Raw genomic sequence first — 17,697 nt, forward strand, 5'->3', positions numbered from 1 at the left:
AAAGTGAGTTCCTGCCATAAGCTTTGCAATGTGGGCAGGCACACCAAGGCCCCCCAGCTAACTTTTGTGAGGAATCATATTTTGGACCATCTCTGTATTGGGCTGGTCACATCCAAATCTTATATATGTGAAAGATTTATCTTGCATTAATCTGATTGTTCAGATGCAGGTATTGAGGAAGCAGACCATAGATCTATGTTGACATCCATGCAGCATAGGTACGTGGAAGGTCTTGTCCAAAGTATGGAAAGGCTTCTCCAGCTGGGCAGGACAATAAGGCATCGGTGAGGGCTTGTGAAGCCCACTTTTGTCCTGTATCTCCAGGTTTGTAGGGAAGGAGTAGGGTGGGTGGAAGAGAAATTCTCTCTTGCCAGAGAAGGCATCCACTGTGTGAAGGGGGGTAGCCCTGCCCTTGCTGCTGAGTGCTGTGACAGTCAGGAAACGTGATATTTCCCTGCTGAAAGTCAGCACAGATGGCAGCGGGTGTTTATACACTTCTCAGCAGCAGAGAAAAGCAGAAGGGAGGGCATTAGCAATGGTAACTATTATGCAACTGGTAATTCAATGAACTGACTCTTGGGAGTCTTTTAGATTTCCATGGTGTAGTTAATGTAGTTTTAATTGAAGATATCCATATGCAGGGCTAGATTTGGGTTATAAGAGTTTGTGTAGGTTTTGATGTTCCTGTATATTGGGTGGAGTGGGTAACTAAATTAAGACTCTACTTATCTGTCACTTACATAAAATACTACAAAATATCCCAGGACTCTTCCTGTGAAAAACAGGTTAATCTTTTTATGCTGCATTTTATCTGCAAAGGTACACTGATTAAAGGTCTTATGTCTTTGGTATAACATCATACTACTGTGCAGGCTTAGGACAAGATGCCATTTTAGTGGTATTTCCAGAGATATACAATTTTTTATCAAAAGCTTACCTGTCTTCAGCCTGCTTGAGTTGGTTTTGGTAGAAAGACCAGAAAAATGTAGTTGCAACTGTTAGGAAAAACATCTTTTGGTCAAGTTGCATAGCTGTGAATCTGGTCAGTTATTATATATGCTTGCATCTATGCACAGATCAAGACACTGATCAAATAAATGTAATTATTTTGTTCTAAGCGATGCATTTGCAAGGATAGGTTTTAAAAATCTTGATGACAAATATTCATAAATGCATACTGCTTTGTCATACCTTTCCTTCTTTGAAAAGGCCACAGTGCTAAGATACTGCTAGCAGTCTGAGAAGATATGTATCCCATTCTTGGATGTAGTAACAATTTAGATCTTAGTACCAAGTTGAGATTCTGTGATTATGATTAACCAACCCCCATTTGTGTCTTTTTGTATTTGCATTACAATATTGCCTATGATTATTTAATCATATGCTGTATTATCCACATAAATCCTTGTCTTGTGGAAGTATAGTACAGACCTTTTTTTGGAGATGAACCAAAGATTATGGTTAAAAAGTGTGATTACTCTAGCTTCTACCTAATTTGCTGCAGACACTAAAAAGGAGTGTACAAATAAAACTTTGAATATGGATTTGGAAATATTATTTGTTTCCCATATTGTTTCAGGAGATAAGCAGAAGAGTTTTGGATATTATTATTATTGTTATCATCAGGCAAAAAGAAAAACAAACAAAAAAGGTATTTCATATCATCTTACCAAGTATATTTAAGTTTTTCTTCCCCATATAGGAGAACTTCAAAAGAAGACAGCTATTTGAAATCAAGGGTTAAAATGCTTATACTTGAAGGCTGCTTCACTTTTATGTAATGCAGTATTACACTAATATTCTGTGAAGGTGCATTCTGTTTAATCTCCTTTTATGATCCTCTCTCTTAATCCCTTCCTACTCTGTTCACTGTAAGGTTGTATTTTCTGCCAAATTATCTATTCTTTGAAGGATGACCCAGACTCCATATGAGAACAGAATAAAGAAAAAGGATTTTTTTTTATTCAATGGACAAAACATTAGATTGTCAAGGACTCTGTTCTTGTTGTTTTTATATTATTTCTATGTAATGGCAGGACTGTTACCTAAAGTTTTCAAAGATGATTGCTAATACTAAACACTTCATCTTTTGGTTACCCAGCAATGCACACCTGTTCTCTGACACCTAGGAATTCTGACCAGCTGTCTCTGTTATTGGGAACTCTCCTTTACATGTACAGAGTCACCTAAAATTCTGATTACTTCATTAAGTTTGTTTCAAGTATTCTCTAACTGAGCATCCTCAGTTTATGAGGATGCTCATAAAATCTTTGAGACTTTCAATTTTCAATTTTGAATCTCAGTACAAAACAAAAAGAGCGTATGTATCCTGTTCTGTGGGAAGAGAAATATATTTTAGAGGAATACTGTGGAAATCAATGTTGATAAAGAATGAACATCCAAGTCATCAAAATTCTTTATCTAAATCATAAGACCCACCAAATATTTCCAGTGTCAGGTCTGGCAAAAATGTCTGAACCAACCTCACTGCTTCCATAAATCTTCACTGAGAGGGAAACCATGCATTTGTCCTCAAAGCAGATGCCCAGTTTGGTTAATCAGAAAGCTAGGCACAGGACACAGTCTAGGCTTAGATGTAAGAAAATGAACATCTGAATCCTGATGTACTTTGCAGACTTATCCAGGACTGTTAGAAGGAGGTGTGAGTGAAAGTGTTATTTTCTTGAAAGGATGCTGGACAGGTTTGCTGTTGTGCAAAAGAGTGAGAACTCCTCCAAGCATATCTCGGAGGACTCTTGAGGACTTAAAACACTGAGGCTGGGAATCCAAAGGGACTGAGATGTGTGAGGAGTGTTTCCACTCCTCCTTCACCACGATGGAGGCACCTCCATCATGGAACACTCAAGGCTGATGGAGCTACTTGGTGGCACCAAGACTGCTCATAAAACCTCACTGTACCAGTCAGGGTGTTTGCTGACCACTTGCATGACCTGAGTGCCTACATGCTACATTGGGGGATATATATTTCAACTACAAATGACAGAGTGTTGAAAGCATTATTGGAGATAACACTGTAGTTGTTCATGCTTGTTATTCTGTGTGTGAGAAATGGGCATGTTCTTCAAGTGTAAAGTCCATCTGGCCTGTTTTGGATGCTTACATTACTGGTACTATGTTGACCTGAAGAAGGGTAAATGCATATTTTCTTACCTTGTTTGAATATTCAGTTTAAAGATTACTCTTTGAGACTGTTGAAGGAAAGACCAGAAAGAAATCACTACTGTTCTGTACTTGCAAGGTAGATAGAAAGAAATGAAGGGAGCTATAAGATAAATAAATGAGGAAGAGGGAAATACTGGACTGGTATTTATTTTACGAGATCCCTCTGACTTTTTTCTTTATGTAGTTACTCCTAGTTGTAGCAAGATAAAGTGGTTTGGATGCCTGTAATTACTACAATCTGTATTTTTCTCTATAAGACTATGTGTCATTTGATCTTTGCTCTCTCTTGTCAAGGACAACATTTATTTGAATAAGTGTCTAAAGATATAATTTCTGACATTTTATGGGCATCAAGTCAAAATAAAAAGTAGTAGCTCAGGGAGATATTGTTAAATTCAACACAAACTGAAACTTCAAATTTTCATCAATAAAGAAAACAGTGAATTGGCACAGAAAGTTTTTATTTAGACTGTATATTGATAGCTTCTCTCCAAAACCAGCACAGACAAACAAAATTGACTGTATTACTTAAAAAAGAAATTACTTTGATCTTTTCTCCCATTTCTAAATCCATGTTAGTAAATTGACTCTATAAATATCACAGATGTGCTGCTGGTTCTGAGATTTGATGTTTGTTTCATAGGTTGATATGTGGACATACAGATACATGTATATGAAGATAAGAAGTAATGGCACTACATCACTTGTAGATGTGACAGAGTCTTAGAGCTAGAATTTTGAATCTCAGATACAAAGTGGTTGTTTCTGGAGGCCTTTTTGCTTGTGAGATGGGGCAATCAAAAAGGTAGAAAGGAAGGAATGTATATATGTAGAGGGTTCCTTTTTTACAATCTAATATCTTGTTCTTTCATGTGAAAAGTCTCTCTCTAGACTTTTTTAACCATTAACCACTATCTGCAACTGATACATAAGAAGTCTCTAGACAGTGTACAGTGCTGGAGACGACACTGTTTGGATATTCGGAAGGTGCAGTTTTCATTTCTGCATTCCGAGCTCAGTGACAGATGTCAGGTGTCTAATCAGTCAAGGCTCATATTATGCCCCCCTTCTTTCCCAGTGTCAGCCACTCTTACTGATAGTTGCTTGATGTGAGAACTCTTTGAGCCCAGTGTGATGAAGGAGCAGGAAAAGCAGAATTCTGATTCTGATATGAATATATTTTAGTCCTACTGTTTTGATTTCTTAGTTTTCTCACTCAAAATCCTCAGAGAGGAGCATAAATAGGAGCTATTAGAAACTTTCTATTTTAAAGTCTACATGCACAAATATTAGAACTTATTGAATAGCTAAGTGAATCTTATCATGAAGATATTGCATGAAAGATCATTAGTACCATTCTTCTGCTGTCTATTCTTAAATTTAAGTAACAATAATGTGTTGTACTTAATGAATCATCACATGTTAATTTTGCCTTGAGTCTACCTGCTGAATCAGTGCTGGGGGCAAAGAAACCTGCAGCCTCAGTGTGGTGCAAGTGCCTGTGGTGTGCATAAAAGCAAATCATCTTGTGAAAACTTATGCAGTTACGGCCTCTTGATCACCTAAGCAGGTTTTTTGGGTGTTGTAAAAAAAAAGTCCTTACATTTCTTCTGAATTATGCTACAGATGCCAAAGTACTATTTTGGATCTCACTGAATGATCACAGAGGATTGCCAAAACCAAATTAAGTTAGAGTGCCACAGGAAGGCCAGAAAATCTTACCATCATATTGCATACATTTTTTCATGAAACTTAGAATACAGTACTTACTGGAGCTTATAACATTTGTGTGAGCAAAATATTTTGTTTTTAACGAAGATATCAGGTGATATCCAGTCTGCAATATTAGTAAAATGTTCTTAATGGCAGTATCCCTACAGGAAATGATAATTTAATTTTATCCGCTATTTTTCTCAATTTATCTTCTTTCAGGACAGCTTATGTTATCTTTTGTTTTCCCCCTTAGCATAAGCATTTACATTTTCAAAAATGTGATAGTATGTGAAAACTGTTACCAGGTTGGACCTTAACTTTATAAATAAACCAAAGAATTTTCATTAACTACTAATTATGAAAACTAAAATGATCCATTTTGTTAATTTTTAAATTCTCCCAGGCATTCCAGTAAGAGGATGAGATAACATAGTCTTCAGCTGTGACAGGGGAAGTTTTAGAAGTTCTTCACAGAAAGGGTGATTGGGAACTGCCCAGGGAGGTGGTGGAGTCACTGTCCCTGGAGGTATTTAAGAAAAGACTGATCTAGTTGACAAGATGGTGTTACATCATAAGTTGGACTTGATGATCTCAAAGGCCTTTTCCAAATGAAATGATTCTGTGATTCAATGAGTTGTAATCTTTTTTTGCTCAGAGTCACTGTTTTATACTGATATATTGCTCAATATAATGGTTTGAGGTTTACTTTGTTGAAAATCTAGGAGACTCCTTGAAAAAGTGTACTATTAAATTTCTTACAAGATTATTCTCAGAAGGGTCAGTTTCAAAATAGTAAAACTTTCTGTCTAGCTGTTACTAGCAGTAGAGATACTAAGAGTGAATACTTCAAATGTACCTACTTGCATATACTCCACTCTGTGGAAAAAAGCCCCTAAATTTCTGAGTCAGTGAATAAATCTTCCCTTAGAAAAAATTAAATTGCCAAATGAAGTGGCAAAAAATATGAGAAATTCAAAAATGTCAGGTGTTTAGAAGCAAGAGAAGTGGACTGCTGTTTAAAAGGCTTACTCAGGATCGTATGGTAAATTAAATGTAGGCATATTGCATCCCAAGAGAGACGGATGACTCTGATTTAATGCTAAGCCTTAATCCATTCATATCAGTCTGACCTTGATTAAGATTTTTGAGGCGGGGAAGAGGGACAGGAAATAGGAAAAAAAAGAGATTTTATGGGATAATGCAATGGGTAATGAATAAAGAAGCTGTATTTGTCAGTACTGCATTCTGTAATATGCTCACGTTCTTCTGGACTATGAATCCTTTGCAAAAAAAAAAAAAAAGAAACACGTTAAACCTCTGCATTTAGCCATCTCATTTTCATGCAATGTAAGTTTGAAGCAAGCAAAACAAATGCATCTTAGCAGTCTTAGCCTTTGAGGGTAGTTTTCATGCTGAAACCCCCTCTTGCTTTAAAGAAGAAAAATATCTTAGAAAGAAGAAAGCTTTTTCCTTTAAGTGAGAGACTTCCTTAAGTGAGCAATAGATATTAGACAAATCAGCTGCAAGAACTCAATATCATGAATCTCATGTTCTGTTTACTGTAAATTTAGGCACGTGTCATTATTTTGTATCAAGGTTAATTCACACATGGAACTTCTGAGAAATAGTTATCTTTCCATTTATTCAGACATGTCAGCTCCATGGCTGTTAGCTCACAGTTATCATTTGCAATCTGAAGTAAGTTTTTGCCACCATTCCAGACCACATTTGTATTGACCTTTAAGGCAACAAAATAATTAAGCACACCAATGTTGTTCTGTAACTTTGAATTCACTATATTAACAATCCCATGGTATTACAAGGCCACCAACTTATCCATTAAGTCTGACCGCACTCTTTTGGAATCAATAGCAAAAATCATAATAGTCTCCATTGATTGTGCTCAGACACTGGAAATTACTTTTATGTGCAGAATCACAAAGTAGCAGAGGTTGGAAGTGACCTGTGGAGATAATCTATCCCACTATCCCTGCTCAAAACACAGGATGTCCAGAACCATGTTCATTTGGGTTTTGACTGTCTCCAAGGAAGGACATTTCACTGCATCCTTGGATAACTTGGATAACATTCTACTGCTCAACCATGCTCATAATCAAAACATTTTTTCTTGTGCTCAGATGTAATTCTCTATCTTTTGACTTGTGCTCATTACCTCCTAGCGGATGAAAAGCTGGGCATGAGCCAACAATGTACACCCACATTTCAGAAATTCAACTGTATCCTGAGCTACAACAAAGTAATGCCCAGTAGGCTGAGAAAGGATATTCTCCCTCACTACTCCATGTCTGTGAGATCCCACCTGGAGGACTTCATCTGGCTCTGGGATCCCCAGCACAGGAAAGACAGGGGCCTGTTGGAGTAAGTTCAGAGAACAACCACAGAAATGATCAGAGGGGTGGAACACCCCTCCTATGTAGAAAGGTTGAGAGAGCTAGAGATGTTTAGATTAGAGATAAGGAAAGAAAAATTACTATGAGGGTGGTAGAATATTTGAACAGGTTTTCCAGAGAAGTTGTAGATGCCCTTTCCCTGTAAACTCTCAAGGTCAGGTTGGACAGGACTCTGAGCAACCTGATCTATTGAAGATGTTCAACTAGATGTTCCTGTTCATTGCAGGAGGGTTGGACTAGGTGAGGGACCCTACATGGGTCCCTTTCATGGGTCCTTCCAAACTGTTCTATGATTCTATGATTTTATTAATTCTGTGATTGTCTCTTTACTGGTCACCAAAGAGGAAAGTCTGGCTTTCTCTCCTATACACCCACCCATCTTGCATTTGTGCACATGGATAAGATCCCCCTAAACCTTCCCTCCTCCAGGCTGAACTGTTCCATCTCTTAACCTCTTCCCATATGAGAGGTGTTACAGACTCTTAAACATCCTTCTGGCCCAGTTCTGGGCTCACTCACTCACTCACTCACTCACTCACTCACTCACTCACTCACTCCCTCCCTCCAGTATGTCTTTGTCTTTTGTACTGGGGAGCCCAGCGCTCAGTGCCTCACCAGTATTGAACAGAGAAGGGGCTTTGCCAGGAAGGTGTGCTGCTCTCTCATGATTGCCTTGTTAGTCTTCAAGACCTCAGGGTCTTTTCTGCCATAATCAATAACTGATTTTGGCAACAGTTTTTGAAAAGAGTCATTTAGAAGAAGAAAAATATAAGATGCTGCAAATACAGCACATTTTTTGTTTGCAACACATTTTCTCCAGTTCAAAATATAAAATAGACTAGAACTAAGAAATTAAGAAAATGTTTAAGTTTAATGTTTAGCTTGGGCTGTTATTTCAATGTAAGTAAAAATTGCTTGGTATTTGTTTCAGAACTTGTGTCTATCTATTCTGTTTCATGCATCTATTTCCAACCTGTAATTATATTTGATAGAATTTTTATTGGAAGAAATTATACAACCAAAACCATGCTTTCATAAATAAAATACAAGATACATAATTGGTTTGAAACTTTGTACATATACACCATTGCCTGTCAAACACCGACAATATATATTGCTGCTTGTTAAGAGAGGAAGGGAATGCCTTTGTGGCTCCTTTACCTGATTAAGTTCCATAATGTAATCAGAAAAGCTCTTCCACTGGAAATAAAAGTTACTTTTTGAACTTAATTACATGTCAATACTAAATGACATAAATTAATTGCTAACAATCTGGAATGACTTTTAACAGAAATCCTAAACCCTTGTAATTTTCTAAAAAGTTAATTTGATTCCTTAATTGAATTTTAATTAATTTTTTTGATATACAGCTAGTAATTGCATTGTATAGGACTTGATTTTTTTCTAAAATAAATTTCTTTTTAATTTCCCCAAATATCTTTTTTTTTTTTTCCTGTAAATATTTAAAAGATTTCTTTGGTGCCCTTGGCAAACAGTTATGGTTATTGACTCTGGCTTTTGTCTTAGTAGCACAGAAAACAATGGGCTCACTTCAGTGGACATTCAAAATTCGTCACATATTAAATTGCTCTGGGGACCCTTCTGATCAGTATGTTGTGATACCAGGAAGCCTTGAAGCAGGTGTAAGATTCTCGTTGGCAAGGTGTGAATGTGGTTGACTGTGTTTTCTGGCAAGTTTTTTATCACTGCAGTATTTTCTATTGGGTCTGTTAGAGGATAGCCCTGTGTGTTGAGGCTACATAATAAGTTGCTGAAGAAGAGAAATAAAAACAATAAAAAAGAGGAAGGGCAGGTATAAAAAGTATCAATCTCATATACTCCAGACTTGTCTACCATCATTTTGAATGCTGGCTTTGATATCATCATAACTGAGGCGAGCAAGGACAGACAAATATGTTCTCAAAACTTTCATAGGCTGTGGACTGCAAACTTTCTAAATAGATAAAAGAAAGGAAGAAAATCCCACAAGCCTTCCTCTTACATCACTCCACCTGTGTAAAGAAGAGGGAGAACCATTTTAAAAGAGCTGATGCAAAAAGGTTGCTAGGATTTCAGGATGAAAAGACCATTTTTTTCTAGCTATTCTGAAAATTAGAAATGTTTTTACCTAAAAAATAAATAGACTAAGTAAATAGACTTGGGTTTTCTAGCTCATTTAGCTCAGTTGGTTAGAGCATGATACTAATGCCAGTCATGGTTTCAATCCCCATGAAGACAATTCACTTAAGAATTGGACTTGATGATCCTTGTAACTCAAAATATTCTTTGATTCTGTGATTTATTAGCCAAACTCTTTGCACATTTTTCTATTTTCTTCAGGCTCTGATTTATTTTTCAAATCAAGTGAGAGCTGACTTCTTGTAGTACTGGTGGTGGATTCCTTATTTCCTTTATTTGGCACAGTCAATAAAACCTTTCTAATATTTAAAATCACTCAGAATTCCCAAAGACATACCTAAGCATGGAGAGTGGTTGAGGGATAGCTAAATTTTAAAACTCACTCTAAGTTGTGCAATTTAATATAATTTTTTTTATGTACTTTTAACATCTACTCCTTGAATTCTTCATTTTAGTAGCCACTGTGTTATTTTACAAAACACTGCTTCATAGATTCTCACAAAATTCCCTACATTAGTAATCCATCAAGAGAAGTAGGCTATGTATAAACTCAGCATACAATGCACAGCTTGTGTTTCATTGTGTATGCAAACAAGACCCTGTGGTGCCTGAAAGGCTTTAGGTGTAGAAGTGAAACCATACCTTTTTATGTTTTTTTGTAGGATCAATGCTTTCAAATTATTTAGGAGAAGAGCTCTGTCTTTGAAGACATGGAATACATCTGGGCTGGATCATCAGTCTGGGTAAGGAGGAAAAAAAGATGGTTGGTGGAACTATTTTTTCCTGTTTGATAGAATTTATCATGCTTTCTCATTACAAAGTCAAATGGAAGTAAACTATTATTAAATTTAAATGCTATTTTCCTATTTAATTTTCAGATAAAGTTTAATTCTTAAAAGAATATTTTATTGTATGGCAAAAAAATGCATATGTTTACAAGAACATTTGAGTATTTAACAGGCTTTAACAGTTAATCAATTTCATAATTAATTAATATATTTAAATATTTGCAAGTGGGCCTCGGGTTTTCATGGAATACTGAGTAAAGACTCTCTGCAAAAACAGTTTTGATAGAAACTATCAAAAGAAGAAGAGTGTAGACATCTATAAAGAATGTGCGTAGTTAAGGCACCTGGAAGAATTAGGGACGGAAGTAAGAATATTTCAGCTCCTCAGAGGACAAAAGTTTTGAAGAGCAAGAAAACACTCAAAATAAAAAAAGGCCGAGTCTTAGGTAGATTCAACATGTCAGGGAAATGACAACCTGAAGAAATAATACTGGAAGAGAAGGAAGAAAGAAGTTTCTGCTGGTGTATTTTGAGTAATGAAGGTGAGGGAAGTTAGAAGACAAGAAAATATGTGTGCATCTCTTTCTTGAATCATTTCCTAGTGTGTTTTTGAAGGTGAGTTTCTAACAGTGACTTTATAAAAGCCAAATGTAAAATTATTAAAGGAACAGATGATAAATGTAATCTAACTGGGTCAGCAAAAGCAAGGTTAGTTAATACACATTTTGTTTAAAAACTATTTAGGAGGAAAACTCTGCAAAAGTTTTCTAGAAAATAATTAAACTAAGGATATTTATTACAAGGGTTCCACCAGGACTGCTGATAAATGATTCAAAATGTCTGAGTGAACACCTCTGCCCTCAGGCCCTTAGGGTTAATGCTATCCCAACCCATAGACTTGTGGATGTCTGAGTGGTGCAGCAGGTTGCTGATCATTTCCCTTTGGATTATTGGGGCTTTATTCTGATCCACATCCCATCTTCCAATCCAGGGGCCTAAATACTCAGACAACTACTGGTCTTATGAAGGCACTAAGGCACTCTGCCTTTTCATTATCCTTTGCCACTCTGTTTCTCCATGAATCCAACAAACCACTGAGAACCTCCTTTTATTGCTAATGCATTTATAAAAATGGTTTCATTATCTTTTGCAGCAGTAACCAGACTAAGTTTAAGTCAGTCTTTAGTCTTCTTTTTTTTCGCTGCATAACTTCCCAATATCCTAAATTACCTCCCCCTCTTCCAAAGATCATAACTCTCCTTTTTTCCTCTGAGATCCAGTAAAATCTTTCTGGTCAGCCTGGCAGTTTTCTTCCTTGATGCATTGTCTTTCGCAACATGAGGACAGATGCTCCTGCTCCTTCAGGATTTCCTTCTTGAGGAACATCCAGACTTCCTGGATACCTTAGGAGTCCATAGAATTTAGTCCCTAGCAGATAGTTTTGCTTTGCATGGGTGGTGGGAAAGGGCAATCAGTCCAACTACTGGTTTTAGCAACTTCCGACTGTACATTTTCAATATGAAAAACATTAAGATTTCAACATGTTCAAATCCTTCCCAGGACTCTACAAACCATGGGCACAAAACAGGAATGTCTTCCTCTGAGAGTGTTTGAACTACTGAACTATCAGAGAATAGCGGCAAATATCACCAATTGCTACTTTTAACAAACCGACTTTGAACGCATGCCTCTCACTTGATAGGACTGGGTGAAATTCAAGTAAAACTTGAAAAATGTTTGAGATGACAGAAGCCAAATTTCTTCTGAAATTTCCATTCTTTAAAATTCTTTGCCCAGTTAAAGGATAGCTGGAGGAGGTTAATTAAAAATTGACAGAAGAGTTGCATATGCAATTTACAAAATATTAGATCTCTCAACATTGCATATTGTCAGAAATCAGGATACAAAACATTTTAAAGTATGGAAAATTTTATTGTTTTGTTTTTTTTTTAAATTTTGGTAAGCATGGTTTTGGTGTTTTTTCCATGTTTCAAGGTCTGGTAGGTACTTTGCCTATCAAAATTTTGAAAAGCTAGGATTGACTGACAGTTGGGTAGCTAAAAAAAAAATATTCACTTGGAAGGAAACAGTGCAGTTAAGTCAGGTTTATGTGATTTGGATTAATTTAGAATTATGGGTTTTTTTAACAAAAATTGTGTATTCCTGACATGCCTTGCTTGTACTGGGCAAAATTCTTTCAAGATTAACAAGCTACTGTTTTGCTTGCTTACGGTCTTCCATTTCCTCCCAGGTTTCTCTACATTTATGAAGTGTCAAGTTAGCTAATTTTATTTAACAATTTAAATAGACTCTTTCCTCTTGACATATTCACACACTTCAATTCCTAAAAAGGAAAATAATAGCAACTATAGCACCTGGACAGTGATTGCTTACAGGTGGTATTGTATGATGACCTTTTTGAAGAAGGACACAGTAAGTCTATATAGTGAAACAATGAAGTTTGTGGGCCTAAAACTCAGGAGAAATAAGTGCTGCCTTTATTACAGTCATTCTGGGCTCCTAGGAAACAATTAGCAAGCAAGTAACAGATCCAAATAGGGAGAAAGCAGCAGCTAGTAAAGTAGCACAAATTTCTGAATTCATTTTGGAAATAAAAGACTTTCTACAATGACTCACTGCCTCTTCTAAATAGTTAGTATTTTTTTTTTTTTTTTGACAAACACTTTGCAGGAGATAGAGACTCTTGAAATAGAGGGTTTTCATACATAACTTAGCTGACAGATAGGAAGAAAGACACAAAGTAGATGAAAGCAAGTAAGGACAGCCCAGTAGAGAGTTACAGGTGTGGCAGACTGAACCACAATCTGTGGGGGACCTGGATGCTGGACTTTGTTTAAGGACTGGAAAGAGCTTTTACTATGTTGCTTTCCAGTTCCCTTCTCTTTCCTGAGACCACTTCTTTTTGGCACCAGCTCTTCTTTCTGGGTCCCCAAGTCTCCCATTTTTCCAGTCTAAATACCTTATTTGTGTAAGAGCCACACATGATTGTCCTTCTAATTGGTGATTCTGCCTCATAATTTCTTATTAACTGGAGGATTCAGGATATGTCACTTTGTTCAGTCTGAATATCATCAAAATTTGCAACTAGCCACATGAGCTGCATCTACCAAGTAGCAGTTGTCTGCTTGAAACTTGAAGAGTTTCAAAAATTCAGTTTCAGACACCCCAGCAGGCATACACACAAGTAGGTGCTGCTAATTAGCATTCAAAATTAAAGCTGGTTTTTTTCACATACAAATAAATAGTTTGTTTTCTAGTTGTACCTTAAAGAACCTTGAATATTGCTATTATCTATCCCTGGTGGGGATTTTTATCTCTAGGCATTAGAGATGATGAGAATGCTGAAATATCATTGAATATCTCAGGCTAGTTGGATACAAAATGAGAACAAATGCACAAAACCTTGAATCCCCAAATAGAATTTTGATTGTTTTTTTTTCTTTAGTCCATGCAGAGATCTCTGAAAGACAGCCTGTTTTCCTATAACAAATTCTGAAAAATGAAAGCACTTAATATTGAGAAAGTAAGCTTCCATCAGTTTGGATGACTTGGAAGGCGTGCCAGTGTTTCCTTCTCTCCTTCTAGTGAGTACACTCAAATAGAAGTGAAGACAGCTAAGTGTGAATTCATGGTCAGCCAAAGCAATCTGCACAAAGACTGAGGACACTGAAGGCATACTGCATTTTGTTATGCTCTGATTGAGATGGACTGCCTGGGTATGTTACAGGCAAGAAAAGAAATTGCAAAATGATCCTATGGATTAGATTGCCATCAGCTTTTGACTGACAACAAACCTCTCACATGACCAAAAAATAACAAGAATATGTTCTAGTGAGAAGTCAGATGATTTTTATACAATTGGTAGGCAATGCATGATTATGGAAGAGCCTTGGCTCAGTAATTGCTTGTACCTTGTCTAGACACTCTCTGAATACTATCATTATTTCAGATTCACTTTACAGAAATGTCCAGAAACAATGACTGGAAAAGTATAAATAAGCAGTCTGTTCCAGAGAGCTTGAAATATAAAAGAAGCAAAGGCAGCTCTTGAGTACAATGAGAGACAGAGAAGAAATGTGGGTGATAATGAAGATGAGCTCCTGCAGTGATATTAGAGAGCTGTGTGCATTGGTTCAGCTGCACATGTGTACTTATGAAATAACTCTACTGGAGTCTTTGTAACTACAATAAAGTGAAATTGATACAAGGTCAAAATTAGAATTCTATTGTTTCAGGTGTGACACATAGATCAGCGAGCCAGTCCACTTAACTGTGCAGAGGGCACATATTTGTAAAGTGATAGAGGATTTTGTAAATTCTGAGAGACTTTTCCAACTCTCAGTGATGTACTGCTTAGCCTTCTGGGTCACTGACCATTTATGACTTCCTGGGCACTCACTGTTGGCATTCCACACTGAAATTTATCTTTTTAATGTACTTAAATATTTTCTATTAATGGGAAAAGAAAAAAAGAAAGAATTAATTTCGCACAGGTTTTTTTATTCATTTGTTAGAAAAAAGATAAATGTAGCCTAGTGATAGTGTCAGCTAGACTAAGGATGCGTTCATGCACAGTACAGAACTGTTTTCACATCTCATTTCCTTAACAGCTGAGATGTAAAATTAATTTAGAAACAAAATCAAATAAAAATATAGGCTTATTTTCTGTGTTAAAAAAAAAAAAAGAAAAGAAAAAATAAAAAAGAGAAATAAAGAAAATAAGTACTGACATTGCTGGTAAACTAAAGGTTTTATGGCCTAGGCCATATCACCAATCAACATTCCTGGTTAGGTAAGTGTAGTGTTCATTTTAGCCTATCCTACTCTATTATTTTAAGACTAACTAGAATATAATTAGTAACAGGTCTGTTTGTTATTTGCCATGAAGAAGTCTATAAGGAATATAATTGCCCTGAGTGATTTACTTACAATTTGATTTCTTTTGTACTAGGAACTATGGCACAAAGTCTTATATCTAGATGAGCAAAGACATTTGGGAAAAACATTTAAAAACTCTTATCAACAAAACTGTGTTTTAACACGAGTAAAAGAACAATTATGCAGAGCTGAGGTTTCTGTTAAGGCACAGTTTTTTGTCTCCTGATTTAAAAAATCTGTTTTTCACTTGATCATAGGCTATTAAACAGCAGCATATGTGCCACAGGTGGTGTGTTAATCCCCCTGAAGTGATCAGACACACTGATGGGGTCTGCCTCCACCAGCAGCATTACCTGCTGCTTACACTGTTCATGTTCACGGGCCTGTAGTACTTATCTCTGCTAGATCCCTCTTTGTCACGGATTCCTGCATCCGGTGATAAGACCCAATCTAGGTTTTAAAGAGTATTAGAAATTATTTTAATATAAACTGTAGTGGAACTATAGTCAAATGTATTTTTCACGTTATATTTATTTTCTCTAAGAAATAATTGGTGATAGACTGTGACTTTACTTCTCCTTTCAGCCCATCAGCCTCTGCTCTTCTCCTAGATTACTTTGTCCTCTCAGATATTCAAAAGGTCTCTTGCCTGCTTTCCTCTTCTAAGGTCCCCACCCTCTCTCTTTGCAATGGCACCAATTCCTGTACTTGGACAGATCATATCTTGTACAGGCAGATGTCACACTTTTAACTCCATACAGAGATGTTAATTAAGCTGGAGAACAGGTAATCTTCAAAATAAATTATTTTTATGAAAGCCTTCAGTTATACATGCAAGTTTATCAGCAAGGAGCCTTTGGAAGAGTTCATGAAAAATCCACAAAACCTAGAAAACATATGAAGAAATAGTGCTGATTAAGTTTGGAAATAAGATATCTAATTTTGAAATAAAATCAGAATTTTCTCATGTGAATTTCAATTATTCAAGTATTCAAGCATTTAAGTGCTACTGCATGATGGAACTTCTGTCACCTTGTCATAGGTTGTTTCTCTTCAGCATGGGAGCCCAAAGCAGGCCACTGACTGAGAAGTCAAAGAGATTAGGCAGGTACTTGGATCTTTCCAGAACTGAATTTTCTGGATCCAGCCCACTGCATCTACTGGAGCTGGTGTGACCCAATGTAGCTTGTGCATAGCTTGTCCCGGAAACTGGAAGACAGGAAGGATGTATTCCCCTCTTGTTCAAAGATCTCAATTTAAAACTAAACCTAAAGAAAATGGGAAATGCAAAGCTGGAAATGGCTGGAAACAAGAAGACAAAGCTATTAAAATCAATGCATCTGGTTTCAGTCTGTGGTTCATTAAATCCCCTAGGTCTTTGATTGCTGGAAGGCAACAGGATACACTAGGGGATATAACACTCTGTACCTTTCCTGTTTTTCAAATGCTTTCCCTAAACATTTTCTATTTCCCATTGCCTTAGACAAGCTATTGGACTGGCTCAATCCTATGGTTACATTTACCAAGTTTAAAAACAGCAACAAAAACCCAATCCAGGACAGTTCTTTGTGTCCAGCTGGCATTATATGGACCATGTCCAAACCACTAATGCTCTTCCCCACCTAAAAAGGATGGCATTATTCAGGCAGCCTGTTGGAAACAGCCCATACAAACCCTTGACGTCCAGGATTTGTTTGAGAAATCTCTAGTTGAAACGTGGTTCCTAGTAACAGTTTCATGTTTAGGCAGTCCTCAGGCAGGAGACTGTGTGCTTTTTATTGTGCTACGATAGAGGTAGGCAATGCGTCACTATAAATGGAGGGGGGATGAGGGACGGGGGAAGCTCTTCTCCTTCTCTGTTGGCTTTTAAAGCTCTCCAGTTGCTTGTTTATATCTTTTTCACGACCCTTGAAAATCATCTAAAAGGATTCCTATCAGTGTGTTAGATGGGAAATATCCCAAGAGCCTTCTGCCTTTGCATCACAAAGTTTGGGACATTTATTGCAGGACTGGACTTCTTTACCAGGGAACAAATCTGCTTTGAGCAATCAAAATAGACAAACACATGGCACAGAGCAATGAGGGGCAGTCAACCTCTTCATGCTCTGTCGATACGTTACAGTATCCACTTGCACTGCTATTTATATGTTGGCATATGCATGGCAGTTCCCCTGACCTCACTGTCATTTTCATCTGTCAGTGTCACATTTTCCTTCTGGTCTTTTTCTGCTAGATGTATGGTCCTTTTCATTTTCATTTCCTTGCAGTACTTTCGAATAAAATACATGACTTCTGGTTTTGCAATAGAAGTAGGTCAAATCTCTAAAGACTGGGATTGTCAGTGATCCATGTTTACTTAAAGTTAGTAGGAAAATATTGCCTATGTTGCTTGGAATTAGAAAAATAAGTTATTCTACATAAGGATTAACATGACCAGGTGTCTTGTAACCTTTCCAAGAGAGATTGAAATCTCCATATATTAGATGGGGTTTTCACAGAAATGCAATTTCTGTTGCTAACTGATCTATTTCAGTAAAGATCAAGGAATGATTCAAAAGTCACTC

This window comes from Poecile atricapillus, chromosome 3, assembly GCF_030490865.1.
Source record: "Poecile atricapillus isolate bPoeAtr1 chromosome 3, bPoeAtr1.hap1, whole genome shotgun sequence".
Classification (NCBI taxonomy): domain Eukaryota; kingdom Metazoa; phylum Chordata; class Aves; order Passeriformes; family Paridae; genus Poecile; species Poecile atricapillus.